The sequence below is a fragment of the Carcharhinus amblyrhynchos genome, chromosome 5 (genome assembly GCF_965287045.1).
Source record: "Carcharhinus amblyrhynchos chromosome 5, sCarAmb.v2.hapA, whole genome shotgun sequence".
Classification (NCBI taxonomy): domain Eukaryota; kingdom Metazoa; phylum Chordata; class Chondrichthyes; order Carcharhiniformes; family Carcharhinidae; genus Carcharhinus; species Carcharhinus amblyrhynchos.
In genome coordinates this window covers 85,251,160-85,275,971 of record NC_137328.1, presented here as the reverse complement: position 1 = coordinate 85,275,971, position 24,812 = coordinate 85,251,160, and the positions used below count along the sequence as shown (strand labels likewise).

Below are 24,812 nucleotides of genomic sequence, written 5' to 3'. Positions count from 1 at the left end.
TCTTACTTTTTTGCCATTTTATTTAATTTAGACTATAAGTTGCCTAGACTTAGGCTATTGTGAGTTTAAATGCAATATCTGAAAAACAAGATGATCTGAAATCTAAAATGCAATCAGCTCAGAGGGTTTCAGATAAAGGGTACTCGGCCTGTACTAAAAATGGTTGAGAGCTTCAAGTTTTTTAGGTGTCCAGATCACCAAAAACTTGTCCTGATCTCTCATACCAACATACAGATGAAACATACAGCTAAGGAACTGAGCCACGACAGATCAGCCATGATCTTATTGAATGGCGGGGCAGGCTCAAAGGGCTAGATGGCCTACTCCTGCTCCTATTTCTTATGTTCTTAAAACCCACCAACACCTCTACTTTATTCGAAGACTAAGGAAATTTGGCATGTCAGCTACAACTCTCACCAACTTTGACAGTTGCACCATAGAAAGCATTCTTTTTGGTTGTATCACAGCTTGGTAAGGCTTCTGCTCTGTCCAAGACTGCAAGAAACTAAAAAGATCGTGAATGTAGCCCAGTCCATCATGCAAACCAGCCTCAGAAAAGCGGTCAGCATAATTAGATACCTCATGCACTCTGGACATACTCTCTTCAACCTTCTTCCGTCTGGAAAAAGATACTGAGGTCACATACCAATCGACTCAAGAACAGCTTTTTCCCTGCTGCCATCAGACTTTTGAATGACCTACCTCGCACTAAGTTGATCTTTCTCTACACTCTAGCTATGACTGTAACACTACATTTGACACTCCCTCCTTCTCTATGAATGGTATGCTTTGGATAGCATGCAAGAAACAATACTTTCATGTACGACATGTGACAATAATAAATCTAATCAAACAGTGCCCTTCATCCTTCTGGACATTGATGTGATACACGAACAGAAGTTAAAAGACTGAAAAAAAATTGTACAAATATTTTTCCTCGTGTGAACATAGTGGTATTCAAAAAAAGAGCTTATACTTAAGTGGCAGTCGTTATTGAAAAGAATGATCAGTATCATCCCTGAACTATATATTGCTTTAATGTTGCATAACTAATTATATCATTGCCATATAAGTTCCCAATTAAAGTTAACTTGGTATATTCTTCTTAAACATTAGCAGTGTGAAAAAGTTATTAGTTATTAAATATAAAATACATATTGTCTTTGGAAACACACTGTAGTAGGTAACTTTTCATTTTAAAATATAAGATTGAGATATTACATTGTGACAATTTTCTTATGCCTCCCTATACAAAGATAAAATTAGCTGAAGCAATTTTTGTGAGGTTGATTGTGTGGATTCAATGGACACAAAAATAAACCTTTGTTTGCTATAATTTTTCTCCCTGTTTCAAGTCACCCACCCTCAGGGTTACATTTTTTTATGACTTTATTGCTCTACAAACGTCTATACACGGATGGTGCATGTGTTGACCTTCTGTTTATTAGATTGACCTCTTGCTAGCCTGTGTTAATGAACAATACTGAAAAAAGAAAAAAAGGGGAATCAACCCAACTATCTAGGATTTATGGACACTATTAGTCACTGCCTTCAGTCAACTTCATAAACTTGTAATCTTCCAGTTAACGCCTCTGTGTTCACATCTCTTATCCCACTAAACTTACAAGAATGATCTTTCTATAACTTCCATTTTTCACAGAAGTTATTCATAATTTATATCCAATCTGAAGCTCTGGTCGATTTTTTTTTGTAGGGCAATACAATCAATGATTTCTTCAGCCTTCACAGATCTGCGGTGAGCTGGTGCTTCAAACCATCATACAGACAGTTTCAAGTAGGTCCAAGCCATGACCACTGCAGCTGAGTTGCAAATGAATAAAGTCTGCCAACCAGTCTGGAATTTGCTAAGTGTATTCATGTAAACAGAACAGACTCATTTGCTTTAAAAGCAATCATATTTAGAATTTATTTGGTTATGTCAGTATTATGAAGCATTCAAAATGGATAAAATAAAAGTCCTTGGTGAAAAAATAATTTCTATTCATAGTTGATTTAAGAAAAATGTATTACTTTGCTGGTGGTGAATATTTGTGGATATTACGTTCCTAATAATTTGCACTATTAAAATGTTAACAGCATCTTCAGCGATGAAACCTTCAGCCTAATCAGTTTTACTCATATTATTGATATATACATTTTTATATTTAATGATCACAGATATACCTCCATAATTCCATCAACAAATGTCAAACAATCACCTGCTGATCCTACTAATATGCATTTTTATCACCAGAAGAACAAAAGTAATTTCACAAAAATGAACACTTTGTGCTTTTCTCGGTGACAGATTCTAATTATGCTTCATTTTCATTTATTTACATACGAGTACAGGTTATACAGTAAGGGAGAAACACTCAGCCTGGGGCCACATCTCCTCCAACAATATGTATGTGACTTGAAACATAATCACCAATATTTTGACAGTGAGCTACCTACAATGTTGCAAAACAACTTTTGAAAATACTCTAAACATTAAAATATATTGAAAGTAATTTAAATATATGACCACAGTAAATATGAGCCCCCAAATCATCAATACTAACAGATTAAAAAAATGTATTTACATGATATTTTGTCTAATATTTTAATGACGACATCAACTTATTTAAAATAAATGATTAATGTTTGTATTAAATAGTGGGAGAGGTATGTCATGGGGAAAGATTAAGTCGTTACATTAGTGTTACCTAACAGTGACAACAGTAATTTCTCGACCATAGAATCATAGAATCCCTACAGTGCAGAAAGAGGCCATCCGGCTCCTTCGAGTCTGCACCGAGTCTCCAAAAGAGCATCCCACTGAGACCGTCCCCTCTGATCTATCCCCGTAACCCCACACATTTACCATGGCTAATCCATCTAATCTACATCTTTGGACACTAAACGCGCGCGGGGGGTGGGGGGGGGGGGGGGGGGGGGCAAGGAGGTGGAACAGAGGGGAGGGGAGGGAGGCGGCTCAGATGGCTCTCTGGTGTAGGGGGGGGAATCACTGCCACCTGCAAGTGGTCGGTGGGGGCAAGGGTGTTCTGCTGCCACTCTGTGTGTGATTGGTGGGGTGAGGGGGGTCCACTGCCACACTGCATGTGGCTAGTGGGAGGGAAGGGGGGGTTCCGCTGCCAATCTGCATGTGATCGGTAGGGGGGAAAGGGGGGGTTCTGCTGCCACTCTATGTGTGATTGGTGGGGGGGAAGGTGGGCAGGAGGCCACAATCAGTCTGGGTGGGTGGGGGGAATAAGTGGATCAGTGATGTTGTGGTGCTAGAGCAATGTCTGTGGGGGCTAGGGAGAAGGCATTATCTGGCCTGGGAGTGATGTGGCAGCGGAGTGTTTTTGAATTTTTTTTACTGCGTGTGTGCATTTGAAGGCTCCGATCAGAGCTGCTGTTTTGGGTGTGTTAAGCCCCGCCTACAGACTTCTGCAGTGCAATTCCGAATCGCTGCTATTTTTTCAGGCAGAGTGCGCATGGGGGTGCCTGAGAATGGGTCTAAAAGCTGGGTCTGAAACACTCCCAGTTTTAAGTCTGCTGAGCACTTAGAGTTAAAATAGTGACATAGGGCCCTAAGGGGCAATTTAGCATGGCCATTCCACCTAACCTGCATATTTCTGGACTGTGGGAGGAAACTAGAGCACCTGGAGGAAACCCATGCAGGGATGTGGAGAATGTGTAAACTTCAGTCACTCAAGGCTAGAATCAAACTGTTGCCTGGTGCAATGAGACAGCACTGCTAACCACTGTTTTACAGATACATAGTTACAATGTAGATCACAGATTTTAGATCCAATTTGTTCTGAGGCAGTGGTAGTGCTGTAATTGAATCTTTTCAACACAAATGGGCATTGAAACTGACTGTTTTAAGATTTGGAAGACAGGTGTTTCTGGTGGAAGAAAGATCTGGGAATATGGTTATAAGCCAACAGATAGTTATGATTTCTGAAAGAACAGTAAGTTTGCTATGTGCAGTGACTCTTATTGTTTCTAAATATATGAAGATGAAACTTTTCAGGTCTAATTTTCCAAATGAGAACTATGGATGGGAGATTCCCAAGCTGGCTGCAAATAGCAGAACATTGTGGGTACTCTGTAATGCTCTTGCATTGATTAATTTCCATGGCGATTCAGTGCCACGATATGCACAGCTGGCGGATGAGACTGCTTGCCAGTAATGCACATTTATAAAGTTGACACTTTGGAGCCAAATTCAATTCCAAATAAATTGTTTTTTTTGTAAAAAAGAGCAACATACAACCATCTTGATCTATTCTTGAAAGTGTCAATCATTTTGGGTCATGGAAGCAGGAAGGTGAGAGTGCCTGAAGTTACTAAGAATTTCAATTCATGCCTTCCATTGCAAGCACCTTTAAATAACCTTTCTGATTTCACATTGTCTTTATTACTTCACTCCATTTTGAACAACTACTGCTGAGTATTTACAATGACAGAAGACTTCCCTACAGAGAACTAAAATCAATGTGTTGCAGCAAAAGGCAACACTAGTTGTATAGGGAAGACTTTACCAAAGGAGTAAAATGTTGTCACAGTCATTTTGTGAGCTTAGAAAAGACACTTTGTTCGAAACTTATCCAAGAGAATGCTATGATTTTTTTAATTCATCCATGGGCTGTGGGCACTCCTGGCTAGGTCAGCATTTGTTGTCCATCCCTAACTGCCTTTGCACTGAGTGGCTTGCTGGGCATTTCAGGGTGCATTTAAGAATCAACGTCATTGCTGTGGAGTTGAGGTCACATGTAGGCCAGACTAGGTAAGAACAGCAGATTTTCATTAGGTTTTTAATTCCAAATTTTTATTGAATTCTAACTTTACCATCTGCTGCGGTGGGATTCAAACCTGGGTCCCCAGAGCATTACCCTAGGTCTCTGGATTACTAGTTCAGTGATAACACCACATTACCTCTCCTAGTTGTGGGAACAGTTCTTGGGAGACCATTAATTTTGGCTATGAGTAAATTGAAGACCTGTTTTTCTGGTTTCTGCTGAAGCTGTTTAACAAAAGTGGGTAACAACAGTCTGAGTGATGGCCTGATTTTCTTTTCTCCCTCACTCCTAACGTGCGATTGCTGCTAAAGGATTGTAGGAATAAGCCTACATCCGACCATTCTGTTGCTTGGCCCACCAGGGGCATTTTGCTTCTGATCTCATTGAGGTTTTGCTCCAAACTTGAACAAAATATTTGGATTTAAGAGGTGAGGCAGAAGTCACTGCCCTTTATGTCAAGGCAGCATTTGACCTAGTGTGGGATCAAGGAATCTGAGCAAAATTGAGGTCAATGGGATCAGATGGAAAACTCTCCACTGGTTGGATTAATTCCTAGCACAAATGAAGAGAGTTGTGGCTGTTGGAGGCCTCAGGACATTGATACAGAAGTTCCTCATGGTACTGTCCGAGGCCCAAAAATCTTCAGCTACATACATTGTGTGGTATAAATGAAAATGAGTTCATGTATTTCTGCTCCTTATGGTGTTTTCCATTGCTTTCCAAGGTAATGAATAAAGAAAAATCATAGCTATCTCTTTTAAGCTAATATTTATTTATATAATGGTTTTAATTTAAGAGACCACGTGTAACTGGTCATTAAAGTAAAATTAGAGAGAACAATGTCTCTACACCAGCAGCAGATGAAGAAGTTAATAGTACTTTAGTTCAAGGCTGAAGTACGAGTTCTTTGGGTCGGATTTACATAGGATTATCTAATTAATTTTACAATAGTTAGCTAAGAGCTATATTTCACTTCTTAAAAAGTGCTTACTTTGTGCAGGAATTCCAAACATACATAGAGAGAACATGATTATTAAACAGGATGATGAATGACTATGACAAGATGTAGATCAGTAAGATTTGTACAAATAACCACTTAGAAGTAACTAACCTTTTCAAGATTTTGACCTGATATGGCCAATTAAATAAAGATCTATTTAATAAATGAAACTACCTGCAGCCATGCTTGAACCTGGCTTTTGTTAGTCATCTTGTCACTAAACTATTCACACTTTTGGTTAGTAAAGGGCATCTTAGGTGTCAAAGGCAGACGATTCATTATACTAACATGGCTCAGGCTTATTCAGAACTCACAGTGGTCCTCACTATGAAACTGATTGAAGCTCAATTTAGTGGTTAGTCAGTGTGGTTCTGTTTCAGTCACTGGATATGACTTTTATTCATCATAATAAAACTGGATTAAGAATCTGAAAAGTAATATTTTCACACAGCAAAGCTGACAAACACATATATAGATAAATAATTCAAGTGCATTAGCAAATGCTGCTGCAAATTCAGAACTGCTGGATTAATAGACCCAATTTTAAACATCAGTTGATGAAATGCATGTTTGCAATCTGTCATTTGGATTACTAAAAATCATCAGCAAATATCAGACTGTCAACACTTTTGATCCTTAAGAAGTTTAAAGCATTTTATTACAATGACAAAATCTTCTATTAATGTCATTATTTCCAAGAATTGTTACAAACAAAGCTGTGTGTATAGTTCTGGAGGACAACCATGTTGTTAAAAATTATAAACAATCAAGATCATATTCAGTATATAAAACCTTTTCATTGATAATGTCCTGATATCAGATTTCCAGCATCTGCACTATTTTGCTTTTATATACTGATGTTGTACTGTTATGCAACATATTGTAAGTTCTAACCATGTCTGTTTGGGAATAAAAATTGGTTTAACCATATGTGTATACAAAGTAATTTACTTGGTAATTATTTTTCTGCCTCCTAATCTATTGCACTTGATAAGATTCCCTATGTGCAACACTGGATAGGGCTTTGTTTCCAGAGGCAAAATAACTGCCAGTTATTTGTTACACTTGCACTTGGTCTTTTTATTAGATCCTGTATTGGAATTTGCTGTAATGAGAGTGCTGTTTCAGCACAGTGCCCTCTACAGAAGATCTAGGACCCGTATGAAAATGATAGCAGCAATATATCTCCTTAATCAATCAGTTGGATCAGGTTGAAGAATTGCTAAATGAACAGCACAGAATCTGAAGAAGTGCCAGATGGAATATTTAATTCATTGCCAAATAATGTAAAGAAAGCAAAATAAAGAAGAATGGAATTAAGAGAGGGAGACTCAATCATCAGAATAAATTCTGATAAATCATTTTTATTATTTTAGATCTCCAATAATAGTGACATATTTTTGAAAGTTAATTTTCAATGCCAGAGAGGTTGCTTGGCAGTAACAGCCTGCCAAAAATATACTTTCAGTTGACTGGACAAGCCCTCCCCACTTTTGGTGAATTTAATAGATAACTACTGCTTAATTACAGCAACTTCACTTTGCACAGTATACAAATAGTTGTTTGGCAGTACAGAACTTGCGAATTGCTGAAAAAAAATACACATCTTGAAGTTTTTGTCTTGCACTCATCAGGGCAATTTACAAGAATATCAAATATAGAGGAAACAACAAATTAAACTTTATGAGAAGAGTGCTAATTGGTGAATGACATGTGGATTCTGATTGGTAGAGGCATTGTCATGGGGAATGCCCCAGTTAACTGATGACTGACAGTTAACTGCCAAGCTTTGTTTAAATTTAAACCAGGCAGATTGACTCTAATTTATCAAGACATTGACCTGGAAAATGAATCAGGGAATGGCTGTCACCTGTTGTTTAGTTGAAACAGGTGCAATGTGTGTATGTTACCCCTATCTGCAAAGAACAGGGCCTTGTGTATTAATACATTTAACTTTTGGTCTAGTGGCCAGTCTAAACCAGATATCATGGAAGGGTAAGGAATCTCAAAAATTTAAAACAGGCAAAGTTAGCTGTTTCACACTGCTACTGTGCAGTAGCAACACACGTATTATTTACCATTAACAGGATGTTGCCGTCAAGCCAAAAAGGCATTCTGCCTATCGCACAAGTCAGCAATGTGTATATAAATTTCAGTGCCAATACAAAGCTCAGGAAGTAGGCTGCACAATCCAAAGACTGGCCAATCGTATAAAACAACAATGTCCCTTTGGCTATTCATATCAGGCAAGGATTTAACCGTATGCAACCAGCCCATGCTTGCCAAACTCATAACATTTTGCAACATTAAATATGATTCTTCAGTTGAACAATATTTGCTAAACAATTTGAGCTCTAACGAAAGATTATCCTGACTCAAAATGTTAACTCCATTCTCTCTGCACAGATGTTATCAGACTTACTGAGATGTTCCAGCATTTTCTGGTTTTATTTTAGATTCTAGCATCAGCAGTATTTTACTTTTATATTTGGTAAACAATCCTGAATGTGCTAAGAATTACACTGACAACCAATTTAAGTTTATGAGTTGGGTCACAGTGCGGCATATTTACATGTGTTAGAAGCTACTTGTATTAATACACAGAATGCTATTCTTTTCAGATAGAAAGAATACTTACACACATTGCATCTATTGTGGCTAAACAAAATAGATGACAGCCATTCTCTGGTTCATTCCCCAAGGCCCTCAACTGGAGTCAATCTGCTTGGTTTGAATATAAACAAAGTTGGCATTTAACTGTCAGTCATCAGTTAACTGGTGCATTCTCAATGGCAATATCTCTACCACTCAGAGTCCACATACCATTAACCAATCAGTACTCTCTTTTCCTGAAGTATAAATTGCTGTTTCCCCTACATTTGGTGTTCTTGCAAATTGACCTGATGAGTGCAAGACACAAAGATTCAACAACATGTTGAACATTTCAGCATTATGTTGTACAGTATGTTTCAGTGGTGAGTCTTTTGGCAACATAATACAGTGAAGCTCTTGGAGGAGTAGGATTAATTGAAAGCAACTTCTTGATTTGCTTGTTTAACTGTGCAGGTAAGTAATTGTCCAGTTTGCACTTTCATAATGGTTAGTACTCTTAGCCTCTGTCACTTCTATAGGAAATCTGATCCAAAACATTGGATTAATATGTTCTAGCAATTTTCAACTTAACAGAAGAAGCAGTAGGTTGTATGTGTACCATGTAGAGTAGTGGGTTCAGAAAGGATTACATTTCCCACATACTGGATTACCAATTCAGCCTTGTCATCGTGGAGATGAAGAGAATGCCTCCCTTCAAAGTGGAGGGCTGATTAACAGGAGGGTCACTTGGTATTCCTCCTAAATATGCCTTCTGCAGAGAACCTGATTGAAAGTCATCCATCCACTCTATTGACATAGAATATGATGCAACATGGGAAAAAAACAGAAAGGATAGTGAAAGTACATATTTCTTTAAAACTTTTTAAAGAGTGGGAAGAGTGCAGAGTCCAGACAGCGTCTCAGCTGGAAGGCTGCCTTTGAAATTTGGAAGACAGGACTGTAGCGTAGACTTTTTATGAAGAGCATCAGATCTCAAAATCTTCTCTGAGATTTTCATCTTTGAAAAAATGTGTTGTGAATTCCTGTTAAACTAGCTACAAAAATGATGAAATAAGTTCTCTATTTCAAGATTGGTATAAAAGGCCATTAGACATAGGAGCAAAACTGGATCACTCGGCCCATCAAGTCTGCTCTGCCAATCAATCATGGCTGCCTTAGAGGATGAGAAGGGGGACTTAGTGGTAGGGGATGGGGAAATGGCTGAGGTCTTGAATAACTTTTTTGTTTCGGTCTTCACGGAGGAGGACGTGAATAATTTGCCGGGTGTTAGAGATGGAAAGGTGGTAGGGCTGGAGGGTCTCAATGACATTATTGTTACTAGAGAGGTGGTGCTCAACAGATCGGAGGGACTGATTGTGGACAAGTCCCCAGGACCGGATGGAATGCATCCGAGGGGTCTGAAGGAAATGGCGGAGGTGATAGTGGATGCCTTGGTGGTTATTTTCCAAACGTCGCTGGATTCCGGGGAAGTGCCGGAAGATTGGAAAACGGCTAATGTTACGCCGTTGTTTAAGAAGGGTGCCAGGCAAAAGGCGGAGAATTATAGGCCGGTTAGTTTAACGTCTGTTGTAGGTAAAATGTTAGAATCCGTCATCAAGGAGGAAATAGCGAGGCATCTTGAGGGGAATTGCTTGATAGAGCAGACGCAGCACGGTTTCGTTAAGGGGAAGTCTTGTCTGACAAATTTATTGGAGTTCTATGAGGATGTGTCTAGGGCAGTGGATAGAGGAGAGCCAGTGGATGTGGTGTTTCTTGATTTTCAGAAGGCGTTTGACAAGGTACCTCACAAGAGGTTATTGCAGAAGGTCAGGGGACATGGAGTTGGGGGTAGGGTGTTAGCGTGGATAGAGGATTGGTTGTCAAATAGGAGGCAGAGAGTGGGGGTCAATGGGTGCTATTCGGATTGGCGGATGGTGACTAGTGGAGTGCCCCAGGGGTCGGTGCTGGGGCCTCAGCTATTTACCATTTATATAGATGATCTGGAGGAGGGAACCGAGTGTATGGTGTCGAAATTTGCTGATGACACCAAGATTGGCAGAACGGCAAATTGCGCGGAGGGTGTGGAGAGTCTGCAGAAGGATCTAGATAGGCTGGGCGAATGGGCCAGGAGCTGGCAAATGGAATTTAATGTTGGCAAGTGCGAGGTGGTCCACTTTGGTAGGAATAATGGTAGGAAGGACTATTACTTACGTGGCGAAAAACTGCAGCAGGCGATGGTGCAGAGGGACCTCGGGGTCCTTGTGCATGAGTCGCAAAAATCCCCCAGCTTGCAGGTGCAGCAGGTGGTCAGGAAGGCAAATGGGATGCTGGCCTTCATAGCGAGGGGGATTGAATATAAAAGTAGGGAGGTCTTGCTGCGGCTGTATAGGGCATTGGTGACGCCGCAGCTGGAGTACTGTGTGCAGTTTTGGGCGCCGTACTTATGCAAGGATATTTTGGCCTTGGAGGGAGTGCAGAGGAGGTTTACTAGGCTGATGCCGGAGTTGAGGGGGTTGAGCTATGAGGAGAGGCTGAATAAACTAGGCTTGTACTTCTCTAATGGATTCTGAACTTGGACATTGATTTCTTCATACTCCAAGCTAATTCCAACTTCTCTACAATCAGCTACATCCTATTTTGCTCAGAAGTCTGTTTTATGGCACTATATCAATCACCTCTGGAAGTCCACGTATACCACAACAACATCAACCCTTACCACTACCTCTTTAAAAAACTCAAACAGTCAGCAAAGTATAATTTTACATTAACAATTCTGTGCTGGCTTTCCTTAATTAACCTGTGTTTGTCCAAGTGACAATTAATTTTTGCGCCAATTATTGTCTCTAGAATTTCCCCACCACCGAAGATAAACTGACAGGCCACAGCTGCTGGACTTATTTTTACATTCATTTTTGAACAAGAATATAACACGTGCCATTCTCCAGTTTTCTGGAACCGTACCTAGGTTGAAGGAAGACTGATGAATTATGGCCAATGCCTCTACAATTTCCACTCTTGCTTTCCTCAATGTCCTTGGATGCATTTCCTCCAGTCCTTGGATCTTAGTAACTTTAAGAACAGACAATCTATCCAACACCTCCTCCTTAGCCATTTTAATTCCTTCTAGTGTATTAATTACCCTTTGTTTCACTGGGTAACATCTTTTTCCAGATATAGACGTAAAATATTCATTCAATACCTCAGCTATCCCTAGTGCCTCCATTTGACATCAGTTATAGACATGCTTTTGCTTCTTCATCATAATCTCTGTCTCTCTCCCAGTTATGGAGCTCTGGATTTGTTTGCCTCAGCTTTCCCTTTCATACATCTGTATCCTTACCACTGAACCCAGGGCACTGTTGCACCCTGTTCTCTTACAATGTCTTTGTTATACATTTAAGTGGTTTCATGACTGCTTTAAGAGCTGGTCACATACTTCTACGGTGATGGCATGGGAGTGTTTCAGAGGCTTTTGTTTAGTTTCAGTTTCTACTCTGTACAGGTGACAGCTCTTACGATAAATCTTGTTGTTTGTTTGAATCTATGTGTGCAAACCACATCTGTGCTTTTTGCGTAAAACCCACAACCTCTAACACGGTTAGGACATTACCAAAAGAAAATTGGTGACAAGTCAAGATTTCGTTTAATCAAGAACATCAAAAAAAGATCCTAAGTAGGACAAGAAAATATTGCACTTTGATTATTAGAAGGCTGAGGAAAACCAACAATAAAGACTGAAGTGCCAGTTAAGGAAGTCCAACTACAAAAAAAAAATTGGGTCTCTTACCGGAACAAAGTATTGGGTGGACTCTAAGTTGCAGGGTCCACGTACATATAGCAGTGTGTAGTCATTGAACAGGAGACTCACCACACAGTTGAATAAGGCTGGCAGCTCTCTGTGTGGTTTGAAAAGGAATTTCTCTGATCAGAAAAGGGTGAGATTCCAGGTAGTAGTTGGTACATTTGAAAAGAAGGGATGCTTTGCTGTATGGCTAGGTGGCTTGAAAAGAAAACATCAAGTTAACAGTCTCTGGGGTAAAAAGGGGAGTACAATCCAAAGGTGTGTGGGTTAGGTTGATTAGCCACACTAAATTGCTCCTTAGTGTCAGGGAGATTAGTGTGGTAAATATGTGGGATTAGGGGGATAGGGCCTGGGCGGGATTGTTGTTGGTGCAGGCTCAATATGTTGAATGGTGTCTTTCAGTACTTTAGCGATTCTATGATTCTACAGTAACAAAAAAATTATTGAGCAATCCAAGTTGCTAGTGCCTGCAAGAAAAATGGCAGGTCATTTAGACTCCATGGGCCCATTCAATGAAGAAAATGAATCATGGAGTTCCTATGCCAAGTGTTTTCAGTACTTTGTACAAGCAAATAAAATTGCAATCAAGTTGCTCATACCAGCCACAATAGGAAGTAAAACCTTCAATTTGCTTTGGACCATGATTCACCCTGCAAAGCTAGGAATTAAAAGTTACAATGACTTGACAAAGATCCTTGAGATCCTCCAAGGCCACTGATCATTATGGAACAGTTTAGGTCCCACCAAATGAATCAAGTGAAGGTGAAAGTATTGCTCAGTTTGTTGCAACCTTAAAAAGGCTGGCACCACATTTGTGAATCATGAAGATACTCTTCAAGACGGTCTAGTTTGTGATCTCTGAAATGAGGGTGTTTAAAGAAGATTGCTAACTGGACATGCTTTGATTTTAAAGAAAGGCAGTAGAAATCACTGTTGATGGGACAGACTGCTAAAGAGACTGCATAATTTGGTGCAGGAATGAAGGTCCACAAGTTAGAAGCTGCCCATATGAAATCAAAACAGCAACAAGCATGACATAAATGTGTCAAAATGGGCCTTCAGCGAGTGAATGCTTAAGTAAGGATGGTCAATGCAAGAGTTGTGGCAAAGTGGGTCACATTGCACACAGCTTCCTGAGAAGAATATTCAGAAGAAGAATCTGTGTTTCTCCAAGAACAAGTTGCTTTCTATAAAAATAATTTACAACATGGAAGAAAAGAATAATGACTGTGAAGAAGAGAATGTCCAAAAATATGATGAAGAGCTCCAACTGAACGTCTTATCCATACAGGGTAAATCACATAGATTCTGGGTGGTTCTGAAGTTAAGTGGACAACCTATTAGGTTGGAGGTTGTTACTGGTGCTGCTGTATCTTTAATTCCCAAGACCAAATGTCAACAAAAGCTGGAGCATCTTCCTTTTAAACAAGCTGAAGTGATTTTAAGGACATATACAGAAGAGATTGTGCCTTTAAAAGGTTACATCATAGTTAACATAAGAACATAAGAACATAAGAAATAGGAGCAGGAGTAGGCCATCTAGCCCTTTGAGCCTGCCCCGCCATTCAATAAGATCATGGCTGATCTGTCGCTGCTCAGTTCCACTTTCCCGCTTTCTCCCCATAACCCTTAATCCCCTCTCTTATCAAAAACCCATCAACCCGCGTCTTAAAAATATTTAGCGAGGCAGCCTCCACCACTTCAACGGGCATAGAATTCCAGAGATTCACCACCCTTTGAGTGAAGAAGTTCCTCCTCAACTCCGTTCTAAACCGCCCCCCTTTTATCTTGAGGCTGTGCCCCCTAGTCCTACTGTCTTTTTGAACGTAGAGTTGAATGGACAAACAGCGGAATTGCCTCTCCACGTGGTCTGTGGTAATTTTCCAACTCTATCTGGGAGAACATGGTTGGAGAAGATTTAACTGGAGTGCTGTCAACAAATTGGTTGATGCCAAAATAGACTTACAGCATCTTTTGGGTAAATACAAGTGTGTATTTGAAGAAACACTTGGCTCAATGAAGGGAGTACAAGTGAAACTCGATAAAGCCTAATACTCATCCAAAAAGTCTCAAAGCAAGAGCAATGCCACATGCAATTCGTTCCAAGAATGAAGAAGAAATTCTGTGACTTGTTAACACTGTGGTGTGTAAATGTTGGTTATAATAAGTAATTGGGCTAACCCCCATCGTACCCTGTCATGAAAACCAATGGTTCAGTTTGTATCTTTGGTGGTTTTATTATAACCATTAATCCAGCGTTGTGTGCTGATCAATACCTGCTTCCTTTAAATGAAGATTTATTTGCTGCGTTATCAGGTGGGCAGAAATTCAGCAAGATTGATCCTTCAGAAGCATATTTACAGAGTGAATGTAGCCATTGAATCTCAATCATTGTTTACCATCATTATTCATAAAGATCTTTCTCATTATCAAAGATTACCTTTTGGAATAACATCAGCACCAGTCCTATTTCAAAGATCTACAGATCAGAATTTATGTGGTCTCTTTGGTGTACAATGTTACCAGAATGATATGTTAATTTCTGGGCCTGCTGATCATGAGCACTTGAATAATTTAGAAGCAACACTGGAACATCTTCAGTCATATGGTCTGTGTATCATGAAAGAAAAGTGTCACTTTTTCCAGATGTCAGTTGGGTCATATAATTGATAGTAAATGCTTACACAAAACACTTAAAAAGGTGGAAGGTATTTTAGAGCACAGGCCTGACATTGCGACGCAATTGAGATCCTTTCTAGAATTAGTAAATTATTATGGCAAATTTGTTCCTAATGAAGCAACATTATTAAAATCATTGCACGGTTTACTATATGAAGCAGTCATGGGGCTGGACAACAGAATGTGAGAAAGCACACAAGAATGTCAAAGAGGCTTTGCAGAAATCTGAAATATTGGTTCATTTTAACCCAAAGCTATCATTACTGTTTGCTTGTGACACATCATCTTACGGAGTAAGGGTGGTTGTTTCACAAATTATGCCTTTGGGAAATGAATGACCAGTAGCTCCTGCTTCACGTACTCTGACTAATGCAGAATATGATTATGCTGAGCTAGAAAAAGAAGTATTGATATATGGATGCCATTTCTCATTATTGACTGATTAACGACCTAACTTATTTTTGGGCAGTATAAAGGCATATCTTCGTCAGTTGCTAGCCGATTACAATGATAGTCACTGAACTTATCTGCACACTCTTATAATATATTGTACTTTCAATCAGAGTGTCATGTTAATGCTTTATTGCATTTACCTTTACCTATTGAGCAGATACTGTCAACTAGTTTTGCTAATATTCTTTATTTTCTGCTCATAGATCATTTGGCAGTGACAGCTCCTCAAGCTCAAAGTCATACCAGAAATGATTCCATGATGGGAAAGGTGATGAAGATGGTATTGAAAAGAACAATAGCTGGAACGCATTGTACACATCCTGATTTGAAACTGTGTAGAAAAAAGCTTGAGTTGACCATCCAAGGTGAGTGTCTATTATGGGGAATCCAATTGATCATTCTTTCTAGTCTACTTGGAAGAGTTCTTGAACAACTCCAGGAAGGGCATCCTTGTACATTCCAGATAAAGCAATTAGCACATAGTTATTCTTGAGGAGCAGGTCTGCATGCTCAAATTGAAGAAAAAACAGGATAGTGTAAATTATGTGCATGAATAAGAAATACACGACCCTTGTCTCCTTTACACCCCTTGGGAGTGCCTAAAATGCCATGGCAATGATTACATGTAGATTTTGCTGGTCCGTTTGAGGGTTTTTAGTCATAATTGATGCACAGTCAAAATGGCCAAAAATTGTTATCATGAGATCTACGACAACTGAACAAGCCATTGAAAAACTTAACAAAAGTTTAGCAAGATTTGGTAAACAAAGTAACTTGCATTTATAAAGCAGCTTTAATGTAGAAACTTAACATAGGGTCCTCCACAGAGGCATAATTTGGCAAAAATGGATGTGTAGCAAGGAACTTGGCACTGCCCAACTCAGTGCTCGCATTGCTCTCATTTAGCCCCAATCTTATCTATCTGATCAAATACAATGGACAAGATTGTTTCCTGTTGAAATAGGTACATTTTCTATCAACATGTAATTTTGGTTAAATGTTACTACACTGAGGATTCAGAAGGTAAAGCACTGCAAATCTTTCAATTACATTTTCTATCAAAGTACAAAATTTAAAATAGTGTTATCCCATTTCTCACCACAAGTGAGATCCTGAATGGCAAGCCAACACTGAAGTTTGCATTGAAGTTCTTGCGCTCCCTTAACTGAAGGCCATAATATTGCAGTGAGAAGCACCATGGGAATAGGAGAAGCTGGTAATGAGGGAAAATTCCCTAGCAGCAATCAGTCCTCAAGCCATGGGAAAAAAGTTTCAAAAATCATTCCAATTAGTAATAATATTCTACTTTATTGTTAGGATACTAAATATGCAGTATCATTTGTTCAGTTTTCCTACAATGATATTGTCTGCAAAAAGATCTAACAGCAAGTACATAATGATGAGGCCTTCTAGTCTCTGTGATAATCTTTGACAACAATACTAACACTGTCATTCTGGCCACGAGAGAAACATGCATCTACTAAGCCCTGACCCTCTGAGCCTTTTATCTGTGTGTGTACTCTCCACAGACCGAACAAATAAAGGCTAACTGATAATTTACACATGAATCAACTTTTTCTGAAAAGTAGGCACCAGAGACAGTCCTTTTCTCTGTAACTGAAAGAATGGCAGCCAGGTCTAAGATTGTCTCAGCAGCAATCATACAAGTAAAACAGCAATACATTAGAAAATGGCAGCTCAGCAAAGGGAGGCAGTGCGGTGAGACAGATAAAAATGACAGTATCAAAGGACAAGATGAATACAGACCTTGTGGAGAGTTTGAATATGTCCAACTATAACAATTATTTTCTTTTTTACATTAAAGCAATGGGGAGGTAATGTTTTAAGCATTTAAAAATGATACTAACAGGCTGCAGAAAAATATACAACAGCAAGTCGGGGATCATACTTTCTGAAAAAGGAAACAGTGAACCCCATAATGTTGAGTTTCACATAGAGCCAGTATAAGGCAGAAAACATTGGTTGTGTTGACCACGATTATCCAAAATGCATTACTCACCTGTGAGACTTGCCAATGACTTAAAAATTAATTTGAAAGAGGTTTAGATACATCTTTTAATGTGATCAGCTTCAGTAGTAAGACTGAATTTCACAAATTATCTGGCGACGACAGGGTCCCGGTTGCCGATACTGTATTATGGTCCCACCACCGATCGCCATATTGGCTTATTGGTTTGTTGAGTCTCAATGATGAGATCTTGAGACTTCTATGTTTAAACATGAACCATCTATTGTTAATATTTAACTATTTACAGATCCCAGGTATTGCTATGCATGGGACTGCTTCATGCATGCTGTCTCCAGATTGTTCTTTCAACCATGTACTTCATGGTTGAAATACTTCATACTGTGGGTGCTGCCATTGTCTAGCCAAATATTAATCTTTGAACTACTGAGTACCTTTGTATTACAATGGCATGAGGTACATAATACAACATTCGCCTTTCTTCTCCAAAGAAAAGTTTTCTCAATTCCAACAAAGTATTAAAAATCAATATTTACTTGCTATCCCTTCTCAAGTCTCTGACTTAATCAATCAAGACAATCTTGAGGCTTGACAGTTCTTCTACATCTCCGTCCGTCCCTTTTGGAGAAATAGTAATAATACCCTGTGTTTCTGGAACTTGGTTACCTCCATTTTATTCAGTTTTTGCTCTCCTTCAAGTTTTGTTTCCTTTTATTAACAACTTGTCTGCCTTCAAAGAGAGTGTACACTCCAATCATTCCTAGAATTGATTCAGAATTTTATTTTTCCATGATGCCTGCCACGTTCTTGCTGGATTATACATTTCCTTAACTCCCACTTTTTTCATACTCTCGGCCAAGTATTTGTTTGCTGTTTTATTTTCAAACCATTATGCAAGCTTACAAATCTTTTCATTTCGCTCAATGGTTCTCAGTACATCCAGTGCATTTTCGTCTTCTAGTTCCTTGTGCTTCCATGTCAGATTTACACTTTCTGATCTAATTTCCAACTTTTCTTCTGTCTGCCGTTCGGAAAGTTTTACAGCTTTTCCTTTCAATGCCTCCTTGTTTTCATTCAACTGCTTCTTCAGCTCTTTAGTCTATTTCTCATAGCTTTTGGTTTGCACCTGGAGTGTGAAACATTTCTGAGATTGCTCTGAAAACCAGTTCTTCAGTTGCTCAGTGACTTTAAATTCATTTTGCTTCCCTCTAGAATTTTCTAATGAAATAAACTTCGACCTGAGGGCTTCCTTTACCTTGCAAAGGTCTTTCAACAGGTTTTCCTTTTCTTTGTCAACCTTGCTTAGAGTTGTCTCAAGCTTCTTCTGCTGCACTTCCACTCTACTGTTTAACTCAGTCTTCAGTTCTTCATGTTGCTGAATGGCTATGCATTCCTTTTGCACTTGATCTTGAATGATAATCAGTTGTTTCTTCAACTGTTCATTTTCTTGTTGGCCTCTTGCCAGGTTTCAGTGCATCATTTTGTTGCTATTGATAGTTCCAATGCAACTTTTTCTGAATATTCAATGTCTTTTTTAGCTCTCTTTTTCCATGGCTACATTTTGATTTTTCAAGGAGTCTTTCAGGGTTGCAATCTTTCTGCATGCCTTTTCTACCATGTTGCACATCTGGCTCAGTTTTCCAACTCCCGCTTTGATTTGCCAACTGTGAAATTGATGGTCATTATTTCCTCCTGATATCTTTACATTGTCTCTAAAAATTTGTTTGTTCAGATCCTGAACAGCTTAGTTCACTGAACGCTTCAGCTTATCATGCGTGTCCAGAGTTATATACTCATCTTGAATCTTGTGCATTAAATCTTCCAGTTCAGCTCTGATGTGAACACTTCCCTGTAGAACAGCTTCGTTTTACATTTTCCTTGTCTTGCTTCATTTGATTTAACTTAGGTGGTTTTCCATTTTTAATTCCTCGCTGGAATTGCCTCATCATCCCACCCGATTAAATACCCTCCTTGCCTCCAAGTCTGCTGGGTGATGCCATAGAATACAGCTCTAGCTCTTGTTACAAAGGTTATCTCATGGAATATTAACATTACAACAGCTAACATGCTTTGCTTATTGACAGGTAAATTATATCCATTTAGCTAAAAAGAATCTCTTCATCATGGCTGGCTTGATGGACAGTCATTAAAATTTGAAATTTATTGACAAGTAACTTCAATTTGCTAATGTATATTCTCAGACATGCCAGCTGGGGATTTTCTTGGAGCTGATGGTGTTCCACTATGTATCTTCGGCATCAGGAAAGTTACAACAAGATGTGTAAGCAATTCATGTCAGTACAAATTGCTTGATAGTAATGATCAACAAGAATACTACAAATGTAGAGTAAGTGATTTGAAATAATGCACTGTAGTTTGCATGTAAAATATTTGTTAATTTCACTGAATTTGTTTGTTTTAGTTTTTGCTTGGGTCTTAAGTTACACACTTGAATCAGATAGCCACTATGAATCATACTCAACCCATTGACTCCCTGGAGGGAAAAGTTTTCAATACATATTTCCTGATCCCCAAAAATGATTTGCAGAACTGCAGAATATTCATCCATCTCCACTGTTGTGCTTTTCAATGCTGCCCTCTTCCCTCATGAAACTGTGATCTGTGGAGGATTCAATCTTCTCAGTTCATTGGTTTCTATAACTTGGCATCTTGTTCCCAACCAAATATTTATCTAAATCATTTTCAAAGTGGTTGAACAGAGATAGCATTAACTACTTCTGTACATCCGCTGCTTTAAGGAGAACAAAGTTTCTTGTAATCCAGCTTCTGCATGTCCAAAATCAACAGCCATCTTAAATTTATCTTCCCTCAGTTTTCTTTTCTCTGATTTTAGGGTCTCAAATATCCTTGTGGCTGTTTTGCTGAACCATCTATCAATACATTAATGTCTTAGCACACGCTAAAATCACATTCAATATTCATTATGTGATTTCATCAGTAATTTGTCTGGTTAAAGATAACGATTTTACTAGTTTAAAAAAAAAGGCACATCCACTGCTGCTCCTGTTAGTGGAGGGAGTGCATATTTAAGGTGGTGAATGGAGTGCCAATCATGTTGGCTGCTTTGTCTTGGATGGTGTCGAGCTTTTTCGGTATTGTTGGAGCTGCACTTATCCAGGCAAACAGACAGTACTCCACCACACTCCTGACTTTTGTCTTGTAGGACAGGCTACAGGATGTCAGGAAATCACAGAATTCCCAGCCTCTGACCAGCTCTTGTAGCCTCTGTTAGGTTTCCTGTCAATGGTCCCCAGGATGTTAGCGGTGAAAAATTTAGTGATTGCCATGGCATTGAATGTCAAGTGGAGATGGTTAGATTCTGTCTTACTGGAGAAGGTAATTGCCTGTCACTTAGGTGACACTCATCAGCCCAAACTGGAATGTTGTCCAGGTCTTGATCCATGCAGACACTGCTTTAGTATCTGAGGAATCACAAATGGTTTTGAACATTGCACAATCATCATGAACACTCCTACTTCTGACTTTATGATGGAAGGAAGGTAATAGATGAAGCAGCTGGAGATAACTGAGCCCTGAAGAGCTGCTGCAATGATGTCCTGGAGCTGAGATGTTTAACCTTCAGTAAGGACAACTATCTCCCTTTTGATAAGTGTGACTCCAGCCAGGGCTCCTTGATGCCACGCTGCATCAAATGCTGATTGATGTTATGGATTGTTACTCTCACTTCACCTTTGGAATTTAGCTTGTTAGTCCATGTTTACATCAAGGCTGTAATGAGATCTGGAGCCAGGTTGTCCTGGCAGAACCCAAACTGAACATCGAAGAGCAGGTTATTGCTATGTAAGTATCATTTAATAGCACTGTTGATGACATATTCCATTACTTTGCTGCTGCTTGGGAATAGTTTGACAGGGCAGTAAATTGGCCAGATTGGATTTGTCTTGTTTTGTGGACAGGACATCTTAGGTCAATTTTGCACAATGTAATTGCAGGCTGCAACTCTTTCAGTGTCACATTGGCTTTGCAGCTTTGAGAGCTTGTCCATAATCCTTAATTGGATGGCGAGTGCACCCTCTATCCACTAACTGACCAACCCAGCAAAAATTAAATTTTGGCTGCTTTTTCCAATATGGCACAGGGTAAGGAACAGGATTAAATGCTAATGTTGGGGTCCTGACTGAAAATGGAAAATCCTGTCCATTATATGGCTGATGTATCTAAAGAGTATGAATTTATTTCTACTTTTTATTTCTCTATGCCTTAATTACTACGATTTTTCTCATCGTATCTCTGAATTGGTTCATGCTTCTGTCATTTAACCTTCTCACATTCTCAAATTAAACACTTTCACAGATTATTCTACTTCTTCGTGCCCTACACCCTCCCCACCCCATTCTTTTTTAATGTTGCTTATAAAGAGTTTGCACAATCAAAACAGAAGCTTGTCTGTTTTCTACACTGAAGCAACACATAGTTGAAAAATTGCATTGAAAAGGTCCTAATATAAATTGTACGTAGAAAATATATTTTAATCAAAATTGTTGAAATAATCAGTTGGCTTTTCCAGAAATATATGTTGGCAATGATTTAATCACAGTAGTTATTTGACCAATCAAGGTTAAAGCATATTAATATAAATCTATAAAAGTGTAAAATGGGTGACATCAATTTGATTGACTGTTATACCCATCACCCACTTTTTCTTTCACTGAAACCAATGGAAAGTAAATTTGGGCACGGTGCATAACATGCTTATCTTGTGTCGCTCATCCTACACTCCTAATAAACTTGAAAGCTCTGGTGCCAGTGCATCGCTCAGAAAAATGATTTAGCACTTCCAACTTGTTGGTTAAAAGCAAGCAAAACCACTTGGCAAGGATTTAGGGATGGTTACAAAGGCGCTGTTCCCACCGTATAGGCAAAGTCCACCCAAACTCAAAATTGCCTAATTCATCTGCAAATGGTATGGCACCATGAAGCAACAATAAAGGCACAGACTGGATTATTTATACACCTTTTTGACCAGAAGTAAATGGAACTGTTGTTGTCAACTAAAACATGTTGCTGTTACACAATATAAATGCTTGATAATTTATTCACCTCTTTCTCCATCATCTGATTGTAATTTAGAAACAACTATAGAAAGGATCTTCTTTTTCTTCAGCTCTCTGCCTGAAGACAGGTCCTTGATGATTATCCAATGAACCTCAGCAAATTGCCATGATTTGTACAACAGGTAAAGGCAAGAAAGAAGGCTCTAAATCCACCTCTACTGAAACAGGTATCAACGAAGGAGCAGCGCTCTGAAAGCTAGTGGTGTTTGCTACCAAATAAACCTGTTGGACTTTAACCCGATTGTGAGACTTCTTACTGTGTTAAACAGGTATCAAACCATTTGTTGTTGGCAATAATCTGATCCACACACTGTTATGCCAACAGAGGTAACTGGCCATATGGGGATATGCAACATCATACTGAGAATATTTAAAACCTACAAAGTGGAAAACCGCACAATAGCTATGTTGCAACTATTTAGTGCAAGTTGTATAAATCTAGAGTTCAAAAGTTTATTTGTCAAAAACGAGGACACCGATTTAATCAGTAGAAAATTTTTACTGCCCTGCAAACTTAGCAACCGGAAGTTTACCACCCCGCCCACGATGGAAATTGGGGCAGGCGAGGAGCAGAACATAGGCAAGGTCTATTGACCTCGAGCGAGATTTTACGGTTTTGGAACGAGCGAGGTTGTAAAATCCCGCCCATTATGTCTAAACACTATTCAACTTTAACTCTTGTTATTAGAAGATATGATGCTCTCATGTTTCAAATGTATTTACAACATTTCAGATATTATTTTCCATCTAGCTACAGCCAGCTCTAGATAACAAAATAGCAAATGATTTGATAATTAATAAAGAAAGCAAGAGAGAAAAATAAGTTTGTTTTTGCAAACAAGTTAGAATTTCACTAGCATATTGTGCGGTTAAGGTGAGGTAACTGCCTTAAGCGCTTAAAAGTTTTCTTTCAATTCTTTTATAGTTACAATGCCATAATACAAGCTATTGCTCATGACATTTAATGTCACTGAATTCACTGCGTAAAGTTTGATCTAGGCTTAGAAATAAATCAGCATTATTATGCAATATTGTTGTAATGAATGTAAACATATTATTAGACCCTAATTTTTCAGAGAGTGTAGGTATCTTGAATTTACATCGGAGAAAGATGAAGAATGCTTTATTCAATTTCAGGTTTTGGACTTACTCTCAACTGGCGCTAACATTAGGATTCCAGAACATCCAGGACAAGGCACTTCCAATATATAGAAAATCATCATTGGCAGATCTGCTATAGTTTCAGTCTTTCAAGATTTGATCAAATGTTAATGCTGGTATTAATTTTGTCCTATGTGTCAACATAGTGATGTGTGCAAGACCAATTTAAACGAATCTAATAATAGTATCTCGAGTAGGTTTAGATTTTCACAACATGCACTTCAATTATGGAATGTTTATTTAGCAAGCTGACCCAACTTTGTTGTTTATCTATTATTCAGATATCTCTGCTTATTTCATTGCTTGTGAAAGCTTTAATGTAGTGGTCATGCTACATATTCTTCGTTTATATAGTTGCAAAATAATCTTATACAAATAAATGTTAGCAGCTTAACAATAGCCAGATTCTCAGGACAGAAAAGAATGTTCATCAAGAATTGTTGATACAGTAAATGCAGGTTTTATTTTTTAATCTCATACACTAAAAGTCGCATATTATTTTAAATGATTTATCTTTACTGGGCCATCAAAGAGGACATGTGCATGTGATTAAAATATAAATAATTACATCACTCCACTTCAGATAAACTTCAAAAGTTGAAGCCATTAGCTATCAATTTGATATACATTCTTATCTGTATCTTTCAGATACATACCTATGGCCCACAGCAATTATAACAAAGAATGTTTCCCTCTTGAAATAAAAACTTTGCTTAGAATATTGGGAGGAGAAAGTGTGTATGTGAAATTTAAAGAAATGGGAACAATTAAACAGGATGTAACACTAGGTGACAAAAAAATTGAAAGCAGTTAAAAATAATATAGTATTTCAACACAGATATTTTTTTAAAAGCTGATGGAGTAGAGGAAAGAAGTGACAGGAAGAAAGCGAAGCAAATGAAAACGCCATATGCAGGTTAGAGGTCACAGCTGACAGGTTCTCTCACTTGCTGTTCTAGCCTTATGTATAGTTAGCAGCAAGAATCCTTCTAGCATATGAAGCAGCACCTGATTCTTTTGATTTAGGCCCTAGGAAGAAACTTCCCACAGCCATTCCCAGGTAGGTGCGACAATACTTGCAAATACAGTTGGTGGTTAGGAGATGTACTAATCATGCTATGCTGGCAGTTGATTACCCTTTTTTTATACATTCATCTGATGTAAGTGTTGCTGACAAGGACAAAATTTATTGTCCATCCGTAATTGCCCTTGAGGAGGAGGGGGTAAGCTGCCTTCTTGAACTGCGGCA

General features: G+C 38.7%; 1 protein-coding gene and 1 long non-coding RNA gene across 4 annotated transcripts in view; one reads left to right on the top strand and one right to left on the bottom strand.

Annotated features, from left to right (window-relative positions):
- LOC145343159 (uncharacterized) overlaps positions 1–2,558 on the top strand; it is a 29,958-nt gene extending 27,400 nt beyond the window's left edge. The window contains exon 3 of the long non-coding RNA XR_013886684.1: positions 1,715–2,558. This is a non-coding gene — a long non-coding RNA (uncharacterized LOC145343159). The remainder of the gene's footprint in view (positions 1–1,714) is intronic.
- Positions 1–24,812, bottom strand: part of arb2a (ARB2 cotranscriptional regulator A) — a 529,674-nt gene that overhangs the window by 9,243 nt on the left and 495,619 nt on the right. The window lies entirely within an intron of this gene.